This window comes from Anolis carolinensis, chromosome 6 (genome assembly GCF_035594765.1).
Source record: "Anolis carolinensis isolate JA03-04 chromosome 6, rAnoCar3.1.pri, whole genome shotgun sequence".
Taxonomy (NCBI): domain Eukaryota; kingdom Metazoa; phylum Chordata; class Lepidosauria; order Squamata; family Dactyloidae; genus Anolis; species Anolis carolinensis.
The window spans coordinates 54,692,014-54,716,007 of NC_085846.1; positions in this window are offsets into that span (position 1 = coordinate 54,692,014).

Below are 23,994 nucleotides of genomic sequence, written 5' to 3' on the forward strand. Positions count from 1 at the left end.
AAGTTATAAAATGTAAATCAGTGGTACAGCAGTGGGCTGTGAGAAAGAAAATCTGGTCTGCGAACCTCCTTCCTCTTTATTTATTTTATTTTATTTTATTAATTTGATTTCAGCTACTTTCTGCAGAGCTGACAATTGCATTAGATAGACCATATCAGCTCTAGATTATTAAATATGGTTTTCTGTGGGTGAGCAGATGGCGACTACTGGATGGCATATGTTCTGTATCAGAAACTAGAGCTGATGTGGTCTATCCAATGCAATTTTCTGAACCAACATCCCAAATAACAAAACCAAATCTAAAGTTGACCAAAAACCTATTTGTAACCCTTTTGGTACTAACGTTGAAGAGTGATCCCTGGTCAAATTGGGCCCATTCAAGTGTTCCCTGGTTAAAGTAGGTCCTAGTCAAGTGGGCCCTGGACAAAAAAAAGGTTGCCAACCACTGATGTAAATGATTATAAACAAATATGCATGTTCTAGGAAAAATGTACACAGAAATACATACTTCAAGAAAAGATTTTGAAATTCAGAATAAACTGGAATAATAATTCAGCATAAAACTGGAATAATAAGAAACTGAGAAAAATTGAAAAAGTCAAGATTCTAATGACATGTCTAATATGACCAAAACTTGCATGTAAGAGCACTGAGTGTGATCAGAGTGCTTTAAGTTCACACTATATAGGTCAGCAGGACATCACATGAAATCAGAAATTGGCTATTATTGTTCAAATAATATTTTTGTTCAAATATGGGTGGTAGACAAGTTCCAAGAGAAAGGTATGCCCCATCTCATAGAATCATAGAATAGTAGAGTTGGAAGAGACCTCATGGACCATCCAGTCTAACCCCCTGCCAAGAAGCAGGAAATCGCATTCACCAAGATCTAATCTACACCAAGATATAATGCAGTTTGACCTGCATTATATGATCCGTATAGACTCATATAACACTACATTGAACTGGATTATATCAATCTACAATGCCATCTAATCCAGTTCAATGCAGTTAATCTGCATTCTGAAACTGCATTATATGACATTGTAGATGGGGCCAGAGACTGAATGCTTTCACTTTAAAGATTCTCAAGTGAAGTGTAATAATGTTGTCGACCGCGTTTTAGGGGATCGGGCCCTTAAGGAGAGACCCGATCTGGTCCTGAGAGAACGGACCTTGGCGGAGCCAATAGGAAAATATGAGCCGCAATACAACCTGAAGCCTAAATGAAGAAGGTCCGCCAAAGTTGAAGGAAAATCCGCCAAGGAGTCTTTATTGAGCAATTCAGCTGAAGAGGACTCTAGTAGCAATCATTCAGTCTACTAGGGCACCATATAATCAAAATAAAGCCATATTTATACAAAATTTCAGTCTGACAGTCCTTTGAATTTCCCGCCCTGCTCCCCCGCCCATCTGATCGTTGATAGGCTAGAAGGTTGAACGAGGCGGGCTTTCGTTTCCCGCCTTGCTCCGTTGGCCCAATAGGAAGCTGCCTTTTGTCTCTACTCGGGCCAATCAGGAAGGAGAAGGCGGGAGTTATTGAAACAATGAAGTGACAGGGCAGGAAATATCGGATTAATTCCTGCTAGACCGATTTCTAAAGGGATTAATGGCAGCAATCAAGGATGTCCGGGTTTCTGTCACATATACAGATTTTAGATATGCCTTGGGGTGTCAGAGGTGGAAGTAAAGATGGGTGGTGATGAGCCATATTGACAGGCTCGGCAGGGCGCCTTCCTGAGGTGTCCTGGATTTTCCTTTGGGTGAGATATGACAATGTTTGCCTTGGGGGTCAACACTCTGAATTCGGCGACTCAAGCCCTATATTGTCCATGCAATTTGAATTTGATTGGGTTTTAGCGGGGGCAGATTATCCTTTTGTTTTTGGGAAGGGAAGCCTGGGTCATAGGAAATGGGATAGGTTCTGGGGTTCAGGTTGAGTTCAAAATATTTCCTATTTGATTTCATGACTTGGCAATTATATGAAATAAAATGAAAAATAAAATAAAGTTGGAATATAAACCATGCTGGGAAAAATACATAATTTCCGGGGATCCCAAAGAGTACAAATACATATAGGCAGATAGATAGATTTCATGGAAATAAGGGAGAATTCATAAAAGTGAGTTACATTGCATAAAGGGGAATCATGAATGGTATAAACAATTGAAAATATTTGATAAGAACGAAGTTCATAACATCTGGAGAACCCAGCATGGAAATTCATAAAAGTGGAGTTTTAGCAGCATGATTTTACAATTCATAAAGTTGTTATCTCTTGCCTCAGAGTGCAGGGATAATCCACAGTAAACTCCAGTAAAAAGTCTCAATCACCTTCTACTATAAATATATGGAATATAGAACATAAAGTCTTGATTTTTGAACTATCTTTTACAAAGTCCTGGGGGGGGGGGGTGGTCACCTCGATCACAATAATAAAGATCTTAAGTCAATTAACTTCAAGATACCTAACTGAAAATCATCTTCTGAAAAGTTCTCAACATATATACAACATACTGCAATTTCAAAAATCCTTAATAAATCATCCAACTTTTGCCTTTTGACTAGAGGCTTAACTTGGTCTTCCCCCAGCCTCCTCTTATCTGAACAAAGAAAGATAGCCAATGATGTCTTGGGCTGAAGTTTGTTGTTGTTTATTTGTTCAGTCGCTTTCTACTCTTTGTGACCTCATGGACTAGCCCACGCCAGAGCTCCCTGTCATGGCTTTTTCAACAGCGGTTTTATGATGGCCTCCTTTAGGCCCACTGGAATCTTGCCTTCTTGTAAAGAGGCATTAACCACCATTTTTTCCTATTTGGTGTATTCTGCATGTGGAATTCCCTCCCCAGTGAAATTAGATCGGCCTCCTCACTCTTGGCATTTAGAAAACAACTTAAAACTGGCTATTTAAGCAAGCATTCAATGAGTGACAGCAGCAATAAAGCCATGAAATAATAACCTCAGGATCAGTGCAATGTTTTAATGTTTGGGTCTTATGTCAATGTCTATGATTGATACTTTATAGTTTAAAGGTCTTAATTTACAATTATATGCTATTTTAGATATGTGATGTGTTTTTATACACATCACATTTGCCACTCACCATGTTGTAAACTGCTTTGAGTCCCCCAAGGGGTGAGAAAAGCAGTATAGAAATGCAATAAATAAATAAATAAATAATAAAAATGGAATTGAAAATGCATCTGTAATTTTTTAATTAATATTTTATGTATTTGGAGGAACAGTGTTTATGTACTGGGGTGATGTGAAGCGGTTAACTGCACAACTGCAAACTTGTTCAAAGATTATTGTGAAGTCTTGTGAGAGCATTTTTCCACAAAAGAGTTGCATGAACAAAAAGGACATGTGCCAGTTTGGAGCAGTTATGGCTGAGCTGCTGCAGTAAGTTGAAAGTGCTTCAGTTTCCTAAAAGTGCTTTCAGCAAAAATGTATGTGATAGGAAAAGTGGCTATCCTGGTGTGCTCCAGCTCTCACACTGATGGGTTTTCAACACCAAAACATACTTTACCTTGTGCAGTAAAGTCCATAGTCACACACCTAAACACCTTCACTTTTGAACTTTTAACCACTGCAAGTTTAATTATCTAATATTTATGGTAGGAGGCAAGGAACATAGAAGGTCTTGTGAAACAGAGGAAATAAAAGCATTAGATATTAACTTAATCTCATCTTCATTTTACTTTCTAACTCTAGATCCATAGGGTACTCGTTTTATTGCTAAACATATTTATTGTATAAAACTATATGAAAGAATACATTTGAAACAGGAAAATATAACAATTAATTGTAGCATTAGAGCAATAGAGGCCAAGGATGCCAACGGATGGAGCTTCTACTAGAGGATCACTGTTATGAATTACCCATCCATAAGCTTCTTTCACAATGCCATATGGCCTCCAAATGGCCTTTCAAACTATGTTTTGATGACAAGCTAAGCCAATAAATTACAGTTTTACTTTTATATATCACATTTCCTCTGAGGCCCTTTACAAGCTAGTTGATCTAGCTGAACAATGAAAAGAAAAATGTGAGTATTTTTTCTTTGGACACTACTAGACCAATTTTGCCAAAGTTTTCCTTCTGTCCAGAAAAAAATCTATACCTCAGTTTCAATTCTATACGTTGAGATGTTCAGTATCTAATCACAATAAGATATATGTACTATATCTTACTATACTATACTGTACTATAAACTGCGTTGACCTTTGTAAATAAACCCAAATCTTGGAGTGATCGAACTGCAATGGTAATTGATTGCCCAATATTTCTTAAATTGACTTGTTTCACTATTCTTTTGTCCCTATTTCTTTTTCTTTTTTCAATTTAGTACCTATTGCTACATATCTACAGAGCACTAACTACTCTCCAACATATGCACTTTTGGATGAAGTGAAGATTGAGGTGGGAAAAAGGGGCTGGAAAAGTGGAAAAGACTGGTGTGAGAATGAGGGGCTGGAAAAATGGGAAACTGCGGTGAGAAATGGGGCAAGACTGAAATAGGAAAGAGAGGCTGGAACCTGAGAAAGGCTGGGGATGGCAAGTGGAAAGAGGGGGGCTGGTGATAGTAAAGAAGGGGTAGGAAAGGGGAAACTAGAAAACAAGAAGACTGGGGTAGGAAAGGGATGCTGGAAAAGTGGTGAAAACTGAGATGGAAAGGGAGGAAGTGGGAAGAACTGGGGAGGGAAATTGTGTGTGTGTGTGTGTGGGGGGGGTCCTTTGGTTCTTTTGCAAGGAATCCAAGGGGCTCCTGCTGGGACGGCGGAACCGGGGCTAGTGTTGAGCCCCAGGGTTCCTGGCACAGTTGCTTGCCTGCTCTCCTTCCTCTTCCTCTAGAGTGAGTGCTTTAAATAGCCCCAGCAGCCTGGTCCACCATCTGGTTTGGTCAAAGAGAGACAAAGCTCTACGGTTCAGCAGCAGAGCAGCCTCCTGGGGTCGCCTGCTCCTACCCTTCCCCCCCCTCCAGAAAAGAGACCTGGCCTTGGACTCCTCTAAAATGTGGCAGGGGGGGGGGGGAGGGAGAGAAAAAGAAGCCCGTAAAGGGAGCTGCTGTTCAAGTTGAAGTTCAGCTTTCCCCCCCTCTCTCCCTTCAAAATTAATCAAGCCTAAAACAAGGACACAGAGCGAGTGGCTTTGGAGGATAAAAGTGTGTGTGTGTGTGTGTTTTGGGAGTGGGTCAAAAAATAAGCCCAGACCCAGCGACCCCTGTGAAAGCGTCGATCCACCCCCCCCCCCCCAAAGGGGTCACAACCCACAGATTGAGAAACGTTGATCTATAGGAATGCCCATTCACCAATGTCACCAAAATGATTCAATGTGGGTGAATCTGACAGACCCCATCCCACATTTTTTTCACTTGTTTTCACGCAGATCCAGAGCTCAGAAGATTATTTCTGCATTTGATAACGTCCCTCCTGTCAAGACTTGTGTATAATTAAAATCCATTAGATCTAGCTCTACCTTCTGAGGCCTCAGATAACAGACCTGTCCTTCCTTTCTGTGACAGCCAGGCATGTAGCCGGGGGGGGGGGGGGGGAGAGAGAGAGAGAGACTTGAGGGGCTTCAGCCTCCCCCCCCCCCAAAATTCTCAAGGTGGTCCACGAGAAGGCCTTAAATTTATTATTTGAACTGTTATGTTTATTCATAACATAATCTGATCACCATTCTCAATATATCCCATATGCATGGGGGTATTGGGATAACGATACAAAAGGTTTGCTAGGGCAAATCCTCTCTCACTCAGACTCAGCCCCGCACCCCCACCCCGCCGAACCAAAATCCTGGCTACGGGCCTAGTGACAGCCATTCAGTTAGTTAAAAAATGCAGTTTTATCTTCACTAAATTGAACATGTCCAGCTCCTTCAACCTTTCTCATGTTTTGTTCTCTGTACCCCATATCATCCTTGTTGTCCTTCTCTGAACTTATTCCAGCTTGTCTAGATCATTCTTAAAATAAATTCAGTACTCCAAAGGAGGAACTATTACTCCCTTCAACTTCGAAACTACACTTCCATTAGACTAAAAAAAGCATACAGCTTCTTTGCTGCAGCATTACTCATAAAAATGGTAAATTCCCTTATAATTAAAAAATAAAGGGGTTTACGACAGATGACAGATATGTCTAGTATGGTAATGTAAATGTTATCAATGCGGCTGTATGAGTAAAAATGTAGACACTGTTTGAGCTCAGTTTCGCTGCTGAAAGAAAACATCCTGTATAATTGATTCTGTATTTTAAAAGGCCAGGAGCTGAAAAGAGAAATTATACCACTATTTGCCAACAGCAAGACATAAAATCTAATTGTTCTGTGAAAGAAAAACAGTAGTTTCATTTCATTTCACCCCACATCCAGAGCTGCCATACACACACTGGTTGAATTTAGCTATAGATTTTTTAAAGGTTAAAAAACACCCTGAGTGCCTACGTGTGATTCACCTCCTAATAATGTTTAGTGCCTTAGACGAAGCTGGTTGTCTACTGTGGTTGGAAGTTTGTTTGAGTCATGTGGCAACTTAGAGTCTGGATAATAATTCCCACCCAGTCTGTGCCTAATCAATCCCACTTTTAGATGAGGGAAAACCACATTCAGCTAGAAAGATATGCTTAAGCTACACCCAAGTCTACAGCATACCTGCCTCCACCTGTCCACACCCACAGTTACCTTTGTTAGCAGCTGAGTAAATTTCCTTTCCACTTCATGCTATAGTACTTTGGTGCTGAGAAACTGTTGGGGTGGAGAGCCATGAAGGAAAATATTGTAATGTGTTTTCCAGTGGACATAAACTATTGATGTCATACAAGGGAATTTCTAATGTTTGTCTTCTTCCTTTCCTATTTAGACATTGGTCACTCAGTTATGCTTTGCTCTCTAGATAGGTATGTGTCTGTTTCTGCCTACAAGTCTACATTAGATCAGAAGCAAAACAATATGAATAAAACACCACATGTATTACAGTAGTCTTATCATAGACGGCTATCTCTTGCACACTTATAACTGCCATCAGAGTGTATGAATAAGACTTACTGGACCACTGACTCAGGTCTGGCTCTTATAAAACTTTTGGCCTGAGATTATGAGCACAAGGCACAAAGTACGTGATTAAAATGAGAAGTGTGAACAATGCTAGCTTGTGTCCATTTTCCCACAAAGTTCATTTATATCAGAAGTGGGTTCTTCTGAGCTTCGTTTCTCCAAAAAAAAAGAATAGAGAATCACATGCAAGTTGCAGTTCACACATAAGAGTTCATTGTTGGTGCATTTTTTGTCTAGGTATGCCTTCCAACCCATGGGAATGTGATTTCCTGCTTCCTGTATATATATGTAATTAACTTGGGTTTGTAGATATTGAAGAATTTGTCTTATAGAAAGAAAAGCTTTCAATCTCCTTTAAGAGACAAGAAGCAGGATATAACTGCTCATCATCATCATCATCTTCATCTTCATCTTGGTGCCCAGTTTTCCCTTCAGCCAGATACTGAACACCTTAACATGTAGCGCCCATAGTTTCTCTTGCCAAGAAACTATCTGTGCAATTAGCCATACAAGCAATAGCTGGACTTATATCCTCTGCTCTGGCAAGAATACCTTGACTGACCCCCTTGCAGAGCTGAAGTAGTTCAGGCTGAGGACTTTTACTTCTTGGGGTGCAGCCATAAATAGCTCTTCCCAATCAATAAAAGTAAATTAATAATTAAATTAAGTAAATACTAACCAATCAACTAACTAACAATATGTTACAGAGGGTCATAGGATTAGTCCCCATTACCTCACATCACAGACAACAGGTGGGGGAACCATTTTGAGATTAGAGATAGGTGTGATGCCTCATGGGCCTTGTAGTCCTGTTCCTGGTACTATCGTGGCAGATGAAAATGAAAACATGGGGTTTTCGCCGGTTCAACAAGAGCCGGAGTCCCTTCACCTGCCGGATGTTGATGTTTGCCCTCAAGAATTCAGTAAACCAGGCCTTGGGCAGTACTCCCCTCCGTTTCCCAGGAAGGAATCTTATTCTAGAGACAGAGGAGTTAGAGAAGCTAATCGGAGAAGTCTAAGAATCGCTGCCAAACAACTGGCTGATTAGGTCTGCTTCCCTTGGGAAATTCTAAGGAGTAATGCATCTGGACAGAGTGGGTTTCGCTTCTCGTTCTCTAGGGAAAGAGATTGTTGGCGGGAAAACGAGACCCAATATAGGGGTTTGGCGCGAGAGATTCTTTGCGGAGTCAATTGATCAGCTTCAGGAGAGAGATCTTGTGTGGACTTCGTAACCCCAGTTCCTTCCTTCCCGGATCTAGTTTTCGAGCCTTGCCTTGCCTTGCAGTTTAACCACGGACCCTGTTCCACGCTTCACGTTTTGCCTTGTTTCTAGTCATGGACCTAGTCAAGAATCAAGTTTATTTCCAGCCTTGCTGTCAAGCTTCATTGGACTTCTAAGACTCTGACATTTCCCCACACTATTGCTTGGCAAGAGTGTGTGTTTTGGTCAAGTGGATTAAAACTTTGAACTCTAATATCATTTATTGGACAATACATTTTTGGACTATATTTGACCTCTTTTGAAAGGTCTGTTTCTGAACTATATTCTTCACTTGTTTTTATTGCTTTTATATATTTCTTTAATAAAGATATTAGATAGAGACTGGCCTCTGTGTAGGGTTATTGGTGCCCAGCAGCCAGGGTTCTGACAATAGGTAAGTTAGTTTTTGGAACTGCAGCTCACAAATCCCTCCCTAAGCCCCAGGAGCATATACAGTGGCTATGCTAAAATCAATTTATATCCCCATACCAAAAAAGGAAAACACCAAAGAATGCTCAAACTTTTGTACAATGGCACTTATTTCCCATGCCAGTAAGATAATGCTCAAGATCCTGCAAGGCAGACTTCAGCAATACATGGAGTGAGAGTTGCCAGATATCCAAGCTGGGTTTAGAAAAGGCAGAGGAATGAGAGACTAAATTGCTTTATCTAACCGATGGATAATGGAGGAAGTCAGAGAGTTTCAGAAAAACATCTATTTCTGCTTTATTGACTATTCTAAAGCCTTCGACTGTGTGGATCATAATAAACTGTGGCATGTACTTGGTGGTATGGGGATACCAAGTCACCTTGTCTGTCTCCTGAGAAATCTGTATAAAGACCAAGTAGCCACAGTAAGAACAGACCACGGAACAACAGACTGGTTGAGCCTCCGGTGGGCAAGGGGATAAAAGCCTCGTGACTTGAAGGTTGGGTTGCTGACCTGAAATCTGCCATGTTCGAATCCCACCCGGGGAGAGCGCGGATGAGCTCCCTCTATCAGCTCCAGCTCCATGCGGGGACATGAGAGAAGCCTCCCACAAGGATGGTAAAACATCAAAAACATCAGGGCGTCCCCTGGGCAATGTCCTTGCAGACGGCCAATTCTCTCACTCCAGAAGCAACTCCGGTTGCTCCTGACATGAAAAAAAACAAAACAAAAAACAGACTGGTTCAAGATTGGGAAAGGAGGACGGCAGGGCTGCATACTTTCACCTTCCCTATTCAACTTGTACGCAGAACACATCATGTGACGTGTGGGGCTTGATGAATTCAAGGCTGGAATTAAAATTGCTGGAAGAAACATTAACAACCTCAGATATGCAGATGATATCACTCTGATGGCTGAAAGCGAGGAGGAGCTGAGGAACCTTATCTCCAAGGTGAAAGAAGAAAGTGCAAAAGCCGGGCTGCAGTTAAACATCAAGAAAACCAAAATTATGGCAACCAGATTGATTGATAACTGGCAAATAGAGGGAGAAAATGTGGAGGCAGTGACAGACTTTATATTTCTAGGTGCAAAGATCACTGCAGATGCAGACTGCGGCTAGGAAATCAGAAGACGTCTACTTCTTGGGAGGAGAGCAATGGCCAGCCTCGATAAAATAGTGAAAAGCAGAGACATCACACTGGCAATGAAGGTCCGCATAGTTAAAGCAATGGTATTCCCCATAGTAACCTATGGATGTGAGAGCTGGACCATAAGGAAGGCTAGCAAAGGAAGATAAATGCTTTTGAACTTTGGTGCTGGAAGAAAATCCTGAGAATGCCTTGGACCGCAAGAAGATCCAACCAGTCCATCCTCCAGGAAATAATACCCGGATGCTCACTGGAGGGAAGGATATTAGAGGCAAAGATGAAGTATTTTGGCCACATCACAAGAAGACAGGAAAGCTTGGAAAAGATCATGATGCTGAGGAAAATGGAAGGAAAAAGGAAGAGAGGCCGACCAAGGGCAAGATGAATGGATGATATCCTTAAAGTGACTGGCTTGATCTTGAAGGAGCAGGGGGTGGCGATGGCTGACAGGGAGCTCTGGTTCATGAGGTCACAAAGAGTCGGAAACGACTGAGTGAATGAAGAAGAAGAATGCTAGCTGGAGACTTCTGGTAATTATAGCCCTCAAAATAACTTTTCAATGTCTTTAAGAGCAAGAAAGGTCAACAGGACTAGGCTAGAAGAACCAAACTCAGTATTAGCTCATTATAAGACACAGATACAAGAAATAGTTATATAATCTCTGCAACGGATATATATGGTCCATGCCAGAAAGCAAACTTTTTCTGGTTTTTGAACATTAGACACCAATCTTTATAGGAGACTATTGGCCTCCTATAAAGATATCAATTTCTTTAAGCTCTCTATCAAACAGTGACAGTATAGTCCCCTTATTTCGTGATGGACAACATTTTTCTGTATTACAGATATTTCTGTTAGACGATAAATGATCTTTAAACAGTTTAAGCCACTGAAGTGTCAAGTGACTGAGGGTCTTCCCTCTCTTTTGTTTCATGATGACTTGAGTGGGAATAAAGGACTATTTAGTACTTCCCAGAAAACACTCAACACCTGCTTCAGTAATTTCTGGTGTTCATGGCAGAGCCACCTCATAAAGATTAACTCCGGAAGAACTTAAGTAGACTGTTTTCTTTTCGACGCATACATTTGACTTCATTTTTGCTGTGTGTGCTTACTAACAACATACTGCAAGTATCTGTAAATGATAATTTGCCCACACTCTATAAATTTATTAATCAAAATTGTCATGGATGCAAAACACCACTATTTATTTATTTCCAACATTTATATCCCGCCCTTCTCACCCGAAGGGACTCAGGGCGGCGTAAACAATTGGCAACTCCCCAAAGACTTCATTGTTTGGTATATTCTTAATATAAATGGGAAAATAAATACATCTCAGACTAAGGGATCAACAGTATCATGACTCAAAGAAGTCCTGGAGAATAGCATCATATAACCTCTTAGCAATATATGGAGTTGCCTACTCAAACAGGAGTGCGCATTCTCCTCAATAAATGTTGTAGATCTTCTTGGAACTTGCTCTTCCATCCCTCAGGATTGCTCATAACCTTTCCTTGAGCAAGAATTCCTTATGTGACTCAACAGTAACAAACAGTCTTTGGGAACATGTCAAATTTCCAAGTAATACCACCAATTCTTTGAGACTTAACAGTAACTAGACTGCCTGGAAATTTCCAGCATTCAGAAATAATCAAGAAATGCAGACTGAAGGAAAAAATACTGCTGGAAGTTGTGCTGAGTAAGATGTGTCATGCAGCTTTTCTTCTTCAGTGGTTTCACTGACTATTTCAGAGAAAGAAAGACTTGCATTCTTCAGAGGAAGATGCAAAACTTTCATAATATACCTAATTGTGATACACTGTGTGATAGGGAGAAAATGCTTCTTGACCCCAGCTGGTCATCAGCTTATGCTAAGGGGCATGAAAACAATAGAATTTGTAACTTAATCCTTTTTATTGTAAATGCAGATGTGGTCATTCTCTTATATTAATACTATAAATCAAGTCTTCACCTACTTTTAATAGCACATGCCACATCTACACAGAAATAAGTCATCATAAGCCATCTCCTCTCCCATTAATTTCTCCTTTAGAATCATAGAATCATAGAATAGTAGAGTTGGAAGAGACCACATGGGCCATCTAGTCCAACCCCCTGCTAAGAAGCAGGAAATCGCATTCAAAGCACCCCCGACAGATGGCCATCCAGCCCCTGCTTAAAAGCCTCCAAGGAAGGAGCCTCCACCACGGCCCCGGGGAGAGAGTTCCACTGTCGAACAGCTCTCACAGTGAGGAAGTTCTTCCTGATGTTCAGGTGGAATCTCCTTTCCTGTAGTTTGAAGCCATTGTTCCGTGTCCTAGTCTGCAGGGCAGCAGAAAACAAGCTTGCTCCCTCTTCCCTATGACTTCCCTTCACGTATTTGTACATGGCTATCATGTCTCCTCTCAGCCTTCTCTTCTGCAGGCTAAACATGCCCAGCTCTTTACTTTCATTTGTGATGTGTACTATCCACATAGCAACTGCAATGATTTAATAAAAGGGCAAACGATTCTGTTTCTGTTTCTAAGGACAGGCATGGAAAGGGAAAACTGTCATGTAGAGAGTTGGCCAACCAACTGCAGATAGCTATTGTCTCCAGCCCTGAGGTTTCTGGGTCAAAACCTGAGACTTCAGACCTCATTATATTAGCCAGGTGAATCTGTTGCCCCACGCACCACTCCCTTGAAGTGACACTATCCCATCACGTGGGGGAGCATCACCCGTGCAGCACAGAAGCAGCACAACATAGGAAACCTCCCGTGTTGAGAGCGAAGTGTCAAATGATGCTTCCGTGTTTGCAACTGTGTGTTTCCGGCAAAGCATTCCAGCAGCACAAGGGTTAAGCACATGCATGCTTGATTGATTGCCCACAGGACCAATAGGTCAGGGCTTCCATTTGAACTGGCTGGCTGGAACTCATGAACTGAGAAATGCGGGAGGTGCCAGCTTCAACTGAGCTGTTGTTTTGTTTGTGCCACTTTGCAGCTGCATAAAGTGGTCCTTCGGGTGAGCAGACAGAGAGAACTGACTCACCACATCAGTCAGGGTGACAGATGATCGATTCAACTCCCCATCCCATCATGCACACCACCCTGACAATTATAATTAGCACTTTGAACTGTGTCTGAAAATGGACAATGATGTTGTTGTAGTAAAAAAAGTCCTGTGTTCCTTCTAGCCAGCCCAGTTATAATCTGGCTGCAGCTCTTTGGTCCAGTTGGAGTTTCTGAACAGTCTATAAAGCCAATTCTATGTAGAGTAAGTATATTACAGTAATTAGACTGGAATCTAATTAGACATAGAATCACCCTAGGCAGATCTACCATCTCAAGGAATGGGTGCATGTGGTGCACAGGTTTAACTGTGCACATATTCCTAAGCAGCGCTGAAACTTGGGCTCCAGAGTTGAATCAAAAAGCACATTCATGTTGGAAACCTGAATCTTCAGGGGGAACACAGGTTGAATCCTTATTCCCTAATATGCACTTGAATTGATCAGGAACCACCTTCTTCTTGTCTGATTAAGTTTTAATTTGTTCACCTTTCTGCAGCCCATTATGGCTTGTGGTGGAAAAGACTAATAGAGTTGGGTGTGATCTGCATACTGGTGATACTAAATCCCAAAACTCTATGTATATGATAAATAGCATGGATTACAGAACCAAACCTTGGGGGCACAAGGGCTTGAAGTGGCATCCCCTAGCACTACCTCCTGAGTTCATCCCTCCAAGAAGTAATGGAGCCACTACAAAAATGCTCCAAGTCCCATCCCAGCAAGGTGAGCTAGAATGGTATAATGGCCGATTGTATTAAAAGCTGCTAAGGGGTCCAGAAAAATCAACAGAGACACACATGCCCATCTAACTCCTGGCTTAGGTCTTCCACGTCACTGTCTTATAACTGGGCCAGAATCCAGAATGAAATAAATCCAAATAATTGGTTTCAAGAAATCCCTGGAATTGGTAGGCCACCACATACTCTAGAACCCTGCCTAAAATGGAATATCAGAGACTGGCCAGTAATTATCCAAAGTGGGATCCAGTGAGGGCTTTTTAAATAATTATTTTATATCCACCTCCTTCAGACTAGCTGAATCCCTGCCTTCCTTTTGTAAGTTCTAACCATAATCTCTGACCACTGAGCCAGCCTCCCTCTAATTTTTAATAAATCAGGAAGGGCAAGGATCTATGTCTTTTAATGTAGTATCCAGCCAATTAAAATGTTGTAAAATGGAGGGCCACAATTGAAGAATTTCAGGGAGTATACCATTTGCTCAATAGATGAAGCAGCTCCCCAAAGTTGTCAGTGTCCTATCAAGGGCTGCAGGAGATGGTGTCCTCCTAGACACCATCTGTGGCTACAGACATTCATTTTGGTCCAGATATTTTGCAGCTGTCACCCCTGCCGCAACAGTAGCACTTTGCCTTTACAGCATAGTATGTGTTGTATTCCAAATGCCAACTGGGATGGATGATGAACACCCTCTGTGCCTGAATTTAAATGGATGGGGGGAGTGACAGTAAGATCGAGTTCTTCTTCTGACAAGCCTTTGGCAGATTATTGATTGTCATCAAACTTATTCCATTTCTTGATCACTGCCAAAAGTGCCACCTACATGCCTGATGGCAATTAGTCCTTTGAGGTGCTAATGAAAAAGAACAGCCTGCATAACTTGCAGGACGGAGGCCATCCATATCCATATATAACACACATACATACACACACAATGAACACATACAAACACATAGCCTCCTCCTTCCCTTTCTACATGCCAGTGACCACCCACTTCCCTGCTGAGATTTGAGGAGTGGTATGTTGGCAATCAAATAATATAAAAGTAGAATATTTTACTGTAAATCATTACTTTGTTTTAAAATCTAATAATATAACAATATTAATTTAAATCTCCTGACAATGATATACATACCCTGTTTCCCCAAAAATAAGAGATCTCTTGAAAATAAGACCTAGTAGAGGTTTTGCTGAATTGCTAAATATAAGGCCTCCCCGAAAGTAAGACCTAGCAAAGTTTTTGTTTGGAAGCATGCCTGCCGAACAGAACGCCAGAGCATGCAGGATTGGTAAATGTACATGGAAATAATGGTAGTAACAAGAAATTCTTGATAGGATTCATAGTTTGTCGACTTATGCTGGTTTGTGATGGCAACTACTGTACTGTATATAATAAATGTTCATTTTTTGTTCAACAATAAATGTGAATTCTTCTTCATGAAAAAATAAGACAGCCCCTGAAAATAAGACCTAGTGCATCTTTGGGAGCAAAAATTAATATAAGACACTGTCTTATTTTCAGGGAAACACGGTAATACCTATCATTCTTTCACTCTGAACCCTGTGATTTATTTCTAGAACTTAAAATTATCCACAATCACAAAAACACACATTTTCCTATAGTCTGTTTTGTGATCTAAATGTCCTTGGGTTTTCTGATTCAAACATAGCTTGGAAGAATGGGTACTAAATTCAGAGTGATAGAATAGATATATTTATGGCTTGGTATTTATGGTATTTATGCCTTGGCCAGTAACAGGAATATCTAAAGAGAAAGTCTGTTCTCATGACATTTCCAGTCCAAATGCTGTATATCTAATATCTGGATAGATACACAGAGTAGTTGGTGATGCACCAAATATTTATTTCCTATGACAAAATGGCATGCTTTCCAATTGAGCTATAATGATGTTATGACTTATCACAGTGGTTCTCAACCTGGGGTCCCTAGATGTTTTTGGCCTACAACTCCCAGAAAATCCAGCCAGTTTACCATCTGTTAGGATTTCTGGTAGTTGAAGGCCAAAAACATCTGGGGACCCCAGGTTGAGAACCACTGACTTATCACAAGTGAATGGTACTTACAGATGCTTTTCTTTTAAAAAATGCACAATAGTAACAATAATAACAATATTAAATTTTATTTGTTACTTGCCTCATCTCACAACTCAAGGAGAGGTACAATACAGCTACAGCGGATTATCATAAAATGCATACAATAGAATGCATATATCAAAATGCTATGTTTCATTGCATAATTGCATAGGTGCCTCCAGTGGCCTAGGGGACAAAAGCCTTGTGACTTGAAGGTTGGGCTGCTGACCTGAAAGCTGCCAGGTTCGAATCCCACTCGGGGAGAGTGCGGATGAGCTCTCTCTATTGGCTCCAGCTCCATGCGGGGACATGAGAGAAGCCTCCCACAAGGATGGTAAAACATCAAAACATCCGGCCATCCCCTGGGCAACATCCTTGCAGATGGCCAATTCTCTCACTCCAGAAGCAACTCCAGTTGCTCCTGACACAAAAAAAATTGCATAATTGTCACATTTCCCCCCCTTTTAGGGAAAGGGAAAGGGGAGTGGAAAGGGGAGCCTTGTAAGTTCCCCATTCCCACAAGTGGCCTGGATCTTCTCGGATCTTTCAGCTGCAAACCGGAAATGACTATTTGGCAACCCACTCGTTTTTGGGAGGCACATGAAAACGAATCCATAGGTCTCCCAGAATTCAGCCAACAGAAATGGATTTAGGTTTGGCCGAAATGCACAAGCCTACTGTCTTGGTCTGGTGAGATTTACAATTCAACAATAACTGGAGGAGGACACCCTCCCATGTGTTCAACTACATCTATATAGCTGCTATATTGTTCCAATTAAGTCAGTATTATTGTTGGATTGTTGTATGTATTCCGAGCTGTATGGCCATGATCCAGAAGTATTCTCTCCTGATGTTTCGCCCACATCTATGGCAGGCATCCTCAGAGGTTGTGAGGCATGGAGAAACTAGGCAAGGAAGGTGCCTAGTTTCTCCTTCCTTGCCTAGTTTCTCCATGCCTCACAACCTCTGAGGATACCTGCCATAGATGTGGGCGAAACGTCAGGAGAGAATACTTCTGGAACATGGCCATACAGCCCAGAATAGATACAACAATCCTGTGATTCTGGCCATGAAAGCCTTCGACAACACAATATTATTGTTTCTGATTAGTCCTATTATTTTTAGTATTATGTTTTTATACCCTACTTTCTGCAAAAGAGACACAAAGTGATTTACATCAAAATCAAATGCAATACAATTTAAAACCTGAAAATATACAACCATTAAAATAGAATTAAATATTGATGGTATTAAAATAATAGTTTAAGTCCTTAAAAAATAGATTAAAATATATTCAGGCATTACATCATATAAGTATGCAGAAGGCCTAAGGATGCCAACTCTAGCTTTGGTTCCTCCACTCCAAACCTCTAGGGAAGAATTGCAAAGAAGTAACCACTTCAAATTAAAGGACTGGAAAACTTGGTTCATCAAATTATAGCTTCCTGGTTTCATTGACATTTCCAATAATAGTCAGTTGGATACCAACATACTCCTTCACAGATCATCTCCATCAACATGGGGAGGCCAATAGCTGAAGGCAAGACTAGAGCATGAGTCAGGCATAAGTCTTTCCTTGTGCTTTTAGAAGTTTCCACTTGATATATCCAGAACTTTGGACTATAGATCCCAGAATCCCAAACCAACATGGTCAATGGCTTTTGTTAGGAACCATAGTCTAAAAAAGAATGTTTACCAGCCTATAGATACAGCAAGCTCACTGTGTCCATGTTCTCCCTTTCTAACACCCCTTGCCATAATATGTGTAGTCCTGTAGTGCATGTATTGTTTGCATCAAAATTGGAACATAATATTGTGATGTTTTTCCCTAGAACTCTTTTGCTTAAATCTATTTTTAAAAATACAGTTTCTGTATTGGAGTGTACAGTCTTGCCATTAAATCTATTAGGTCCCACTATAGAAAAATGCCTACTACTACATTATTTTTGGAAAGTGTTTCATCCTATTTGGAAATATCAAGTTTAAAAAAATACTGTTACCACATGGTGAGCCACATATTTCCACAAATAAAAAAGAGATTTTGTGTACATTTTCTCAGTTTTTTTATAGTTTGCAAAGCTCTCTTTTAGCAGAAACCAAAGCATCTGTTCTAATAAGGAATATCTCTAATTATTAGGCATCTATAAACAGCACTTTTTTGTGTGTCAGGAGCAACTTGAGTCACTTCTGGAGTGAGAGAATTGGCCATCTGCAAGGACGTTGCCCAGGGGACATCCGGATTTCTTTTGATGTTTTTACCATCCTTGTGGGAGGCTTCTCTCATGTCCCCACATGGAGCTGGAGCCGATAGAGGAAGCTCATCCGCACTCTCCCTGAGTGGGATTTGAACCTGTCAGCTTTCAGGTCAGCAACCCAACCTTCAAGTCACGAGGCTTTAGTCCACTAGGCCATCGGGAGCTCCAACAGCACTATATGTGTGATAGATATTATCAATTCCACATGAAATTGCTGGCAATCCTTGCCCCACCCCCATTATTCTGGTCATGTCCCTGCAAGACAATCTTCTGTCAGATGAAGACATTCTTAAATGCCAGAGAATTAGGAAAACCTCACAACTAATACCACAAGTCAAATCACAATCATTCCTTCAATATCTACTTTCTGACTCAAACGGGAACAGACAATTCATGCAAATAAAGCATTTACCCAACACACTGAACAAAGAAAAACTGATTTTTTTCAAATATGTTTGTGGGGGATAGCCCACTTGGGAGCTGCAGTGATGACCGGTGGCATTTCTGGCAGCATGCGGGAGATGCCATTTTAGAACATTCCCTTATGTAGAAAAACATGCCAGAGATTACTACAAAGCCTTTTCTTTGCTTTGCTACTTTAGTATGTAAAGGACCCCATCCTGATTTTGCTTATTGGCCCAATTTTGAGGGAAGTCATTCAGAAGCTTTTGAAATTTGGGCCATGATTTCAAGGGATCCAATTATTCAGAATACTGTATACTATGATGACAGCCTTCTTCTTAATTATTAATTAATTAAATATTTTAAACTTGTGGAAGTATAAACCTGTGGAAGTAGCAGCAGAGGAACAATCTTGGTCACTCCAGTTAGTTGCTAAAAAATAATTTTTTAATGAAGGATTATATCAGTATATTCAGGAGCATAAAAGAACAGCAGAGCTATATTGTAACCATAGATTTTCTAAAATGAAGTTAAGAACTTCATCACAAGGGAGCTGGAGAAAACGAGGGAAAGCGGGGGAAAGGGTGGAGTTTCATGGGGTTCTGTCTTTAAAGAAGATGAAGAATTTACTCACTCCCATTTCACAAGATCACCTCCTCCAGCTTCTAACTCAAGCATCCACTTAATTTCCACAACATAGGCAGGCGATGACTCCTCCCATTTCAAGGATACCAGCACACTTTTTAAAATATGCATCATTCAAGACAGCACTGCCTTCAAGATTCTTCCACTGAAGCAGATTTAAGGCATTTTTCTTAAGGTGGCAGTTTCCCTGGGGTCGTTTGCACTAAGATTTGTTTCCTCCCATTGTTCCTCCAGGATTTTGATTATTTATCTTTTGAAAAAAAAATCACCCTGGATCGTAGGAAGTGGTTTTAAATTAACCTTTGTCTTTCCCCAAGCCTCTGCATTGGCAATCGTAGGAATTAACCCTGATCTTTCCCCAATCCTCTGTACTGGCAATCTGGGGAAATAGGCTTCTCTCTTCCCACACACAGCATCATCATTTCATTTACAATTGGGGAAAAAAGTGGGCAACAAAGATTAATGTCACTCAGGGAAATTGGCCATTTTGCCTGTCTCTATGAGGGGAATTTAAAAATAAGTCAATTACCAACTGGCGTAGGAATCATTGGAAAAACCAACACTTTAAAAATGGCAAAATACCCCACCCCCACAGTTGAAGTTTGCATCATGTGGAGGACACTGGCCTGGGTTGCCATTTCTTAAATGTGTAGAAACACTGATTTTACTGTGTGTGATGAAGTCCTTAGTTGCTTCTTTCAAATTACATTTACTGAAATAAATATAAATACCTTTTCATGGGCATTTATATTTGATGGTGACAGTAAATTCTAAAGAGAGTTGAAACTGGGGAAACAAGGGCCCAAATCCTAGCTGTCAGCTCTATTAAAAGTGAAATCATCACAGGCAGACTTGTCTTGATATCTGAGATATTGAGGTAGTGTTGAAGAAATTCTCTGAACAGCATTCCTATAATGATTAATCTGAAAAAGAAATACACAATTGTATCTTCTTCTTTAATAATAGAATTAACTTGATAAGAATACCTCAGTAACTTATCTCCTTTGATGTGTAACAGTAACTTTCAAATTTATAGTTACGAGCCCATCCCCATCTAAATGGTAGATGAGGAATTATCAAATATTTCATCTCTGAAAATATATTAAAACATTCACTGAGAGCTACTACCTGTACAAACAAGTTGGCAAAATTGAAATCAGTTTTGCCTCTGCCAAAAAATGCAAGGAAACATTCAACTATGTCAGCAGTCCTTTCTGATCATACCAGAATTCTACCACTTCATTGCATTGTATGTCTCGAGGTCAGTCGTAAGTCTGATCAGGGCATAGGGTGGCAACCTGTGCTTGACAGGGTCGCACTCCCCCTGAAGGCGCAGGTCTGCAGCTTGGCAGTCCTCCTGGATTCAGCGCTAACACTTGATGCTCAGGTGTCGGCGGTGGCCAGGAGGGCCTTTGCACAACTTGTGCACCAGCTGCGACCATACTTTGTGAAGTCTGACTTGGCCACAGTGGTCCACACCTTAGTCACCTCTAGACTGGACTATTGCAATGCACTCTACGTGGGGTTGCCGTTGAAGACAGCCTGGAAACTACAATTAGTTAAATGTTCGGTAGCCAGACCGCTAACGAGAGCGAATTACAGGGAGAGGTCAACTCCCCTGTTTAAGGAGCTCCACTGGCTACTGATTACTTTCTGGTCCCAATTCAAGGTGCAGGTTCTTACCTATAAAACCCTAAATGGTTTGGGACCTGCCTACCTTCGTGACTGTATCTCCCCCTATGAACCCACATGATCTCTTCATTCATCCGGAGAGGCCCTTCTCTTGCTCCCGCCACCATCGCAGGCTTGGTTGGTGGGGACGAGGGAGCGGGCCTTTTCAGTAGTTGCCCCCAGGATCTGGAACTCCCTCCCGGGGGTAATCAGGCAGGCACCCACCCTTGCTACTTTTAAAGGCAGCTTAAAACTTGGCTTTTTCGCTGTGCATTTGAATAACTGAGTCCCCATGACCAAAAGTCAGATCAATACACCTTCTTTCGCACAGGTCCCTTTTTTCATAACAAATTGGCCGGCCGTCTCCCACCCCTTTAGTCCAGGAATGTTTACACTTTGTCCTTTAACCCAAAGCACTTTAGAACTATATTATTGAACCTTAGCTTAGGTGGCCCCTCCACGCCATCCCCTCCACCAACCTGGTGGCCCATTTTATTTTATTTTATTTTTAACTGATTTTATTCTTAAGTGATTTATATGTTAATTGAGTTTTTATGATTTACTGTATTGTTTTGGTTAAGGTAACTGTTTTGTATAACTGCTGATTTTACTGTGTTTGTATTGCAATGTGTTTTAACCTATCTACTGTTTTATATTTTCGGGCTTCTGACCCTTGTAGCCACCCCGAGTCCCTGCCGGGAGATGGTGGCAGGGTAGAAAAATAAAATAAAGTTACTTACTGTCCCATGGAGGCCATCACATGATGTAAGGCCACTTCTGGTGGTTGCCTGTGGGACTCCATTGTGGCAGCACAGGGAAACAGAGTGAAGTCTGCATGTTCTGGAGTGAGGTGCTATCAAACTCCTAACACATGGAAGCATGGAAAGGCAGGGCATGGGATGGCTGCCATCTCTGAATATGGAAAGGCACAGGATCTCAAAGATAGGAAATGAAATAATATGGTACCCTCTATTTTTCCATGCTCCCCCACCCCAATGGGCTAAAGTCCTATTGAGGGATGATGCATGGATTGGACAGCAACTACGGTAAGCTTTCTAAATGCATTTTTTATTCGTGTAATAAGAACAATTGCTATCCAGGCATGTTCCAATTTCAAGCAAGATGTGTTAGCAATGCTAGAAACCATTTTTAGAGCTTTGTGCAGCAATGTCCATAGTTGATATCCCCTTTTGACATCAACAGGCTTTAAAAAAGAAATCTTGTCGTGTCTAAACTCATTCAAAAACCCTTTAACTATACAATCCCATTACATTTAATTAGCACATTTATTTGAACAATAAAACCTTTCTATTTTTCCTTCCAGCAAAATGTCAATCAAAGAGTAAAAAATAAAGCTGAGGCAAGTAGTAAAAAACAAGTAACTAATCTTTCAAGTACATGACTATCTTTCAGTGGATTTCTAATTTTGGCACAATTTGAAATATCTTTGCTCACAGTAATCATTCCTACTGTTGACTCATCCTCACGTCCGCATGGCTTCATTAAAAAATATCTCATTTAAAAGGATCAAAACATAACATTTTGCTGGAACAGATGCCTTGTTTGAGTGAAGTGCCACATTTCTTTATTATTCAAAATGCTTTAATTTTAAACAAAACACAAGTAATAGCCAATGAGTGCTGGAGATAAAATCTGCATATGGTTTACTACAAGTGATATTGTCTGAGACCATTCTAAGGGCTTTGACATTGTGCTTTAAACTGATTCGAATAAGCTGGTTGTTTTAATTTTGTCTTTTGTATCTAGCCTAATCCAAGCAAAAGGAAGTTCCAACACACTGGCATCATATGGACTTACAAATGATTCATTTTATCATTTTTGATGCTGGGAATTGAAACCTACACCTTATTTCTCCCGCACTGTTAGGTCCCGAGAAAGACACCTACTCTGCTAGCTAATATGTTTAATGCCTGTGATGATTTGACAGCTTTTCTAGTCTCTTTTATATTTCTGTTTTTGCCTTTATGGATGCCCCCAAATAACCCTGACTTGAAGGAGCTTCTAGATTCTGATAGAATGTAGGCTGTTTGGTTTGAAGCTTGTCCTTTTAAAAACATCCTACTTCATTGTTGTTAGACTTCTCCAAACGGTTTTCTGAAATTGCAGTCATGTCCCCAAGTGATGAATGCTTCTTTATTATACTGTGTTCTTCCTTATGAAAGATCAGAGAGGGTGACATAGAGATTTTAGCAGACTTTAATCCAGACACTGATAAGCTCAGACGCAAACCAGACAAATAGACAAATAGACCTACAGAATGCCTTACTATGGGACAGTGAGCTGTCTGTATCTGACTCACCTCTCAACCCTAGACATGTTTAAATAGGCTTCATATTAATTAGAAAATAATTGTGTCTCACAAAATCCTGTTCCTGGCCTCCCCCAGCTACTCAACCTGACATGCCCTTGGGCAGTTACTCCACTTCATGCCAAAATAATTGGCCCCAACTAACCTTATACATCCTATCACATAGATCAGTTGTTCAGATAGTTGCTCTTGCCTGATAATCTAGGAAATTATTTGCCATTGCAACCTAAAAATAGTTAGCCATCCCCCAACAAAAGTATTTATTTATTTATTTATTTATTTATCAGGCGTGTGTCATCATCCCTGATTCAGGTCATCTCTGTTTGCTCTAGTTGCCTAGTCATTTCTTCTCATAACAAAAATACCTGCCCAGAGGGTTGAATGGCAGGGCGGGGTGGAAAAGCGAAATCTGTAAAAAGAAAGAGTGAAGAGGAAGTTAAATGATTTCTCTATAACCAAAGTACAGATAATGTGTACATAGCATACACACCATGCTGGCTTCATGCAGTGATTCATTCTTATGTCACACACAGGAAACAAGAATCATTCCATTTAAGTCACCAGGAATGTTATCAGAAACAGTTTCCTGTTTACTCCAGACAGAACTAATATAGTAATCAGCACCATTATTTTAGTGCAAATTACTTTTCTTTTATTGCCTCCTGAGTTGCATTTTTTAAAAAAGTACAGTAGAGTCTCGCTTAGCCAACGTTCTGGATTATCCAACGCATTTTGGTAGTCAATGTTTTCAATACATCATGATATTTTGGTGCTAAATTCGTAAATACAGTAATTACTACATAGCATTACTGCGTATTGAACTACTTTTTCTGTCAAATTTGTTGTTAAACATGATGTTTTGGTCCTTAATTTGTAAAATCATGACCTAATTTGATGTTTAATAGGCTTCT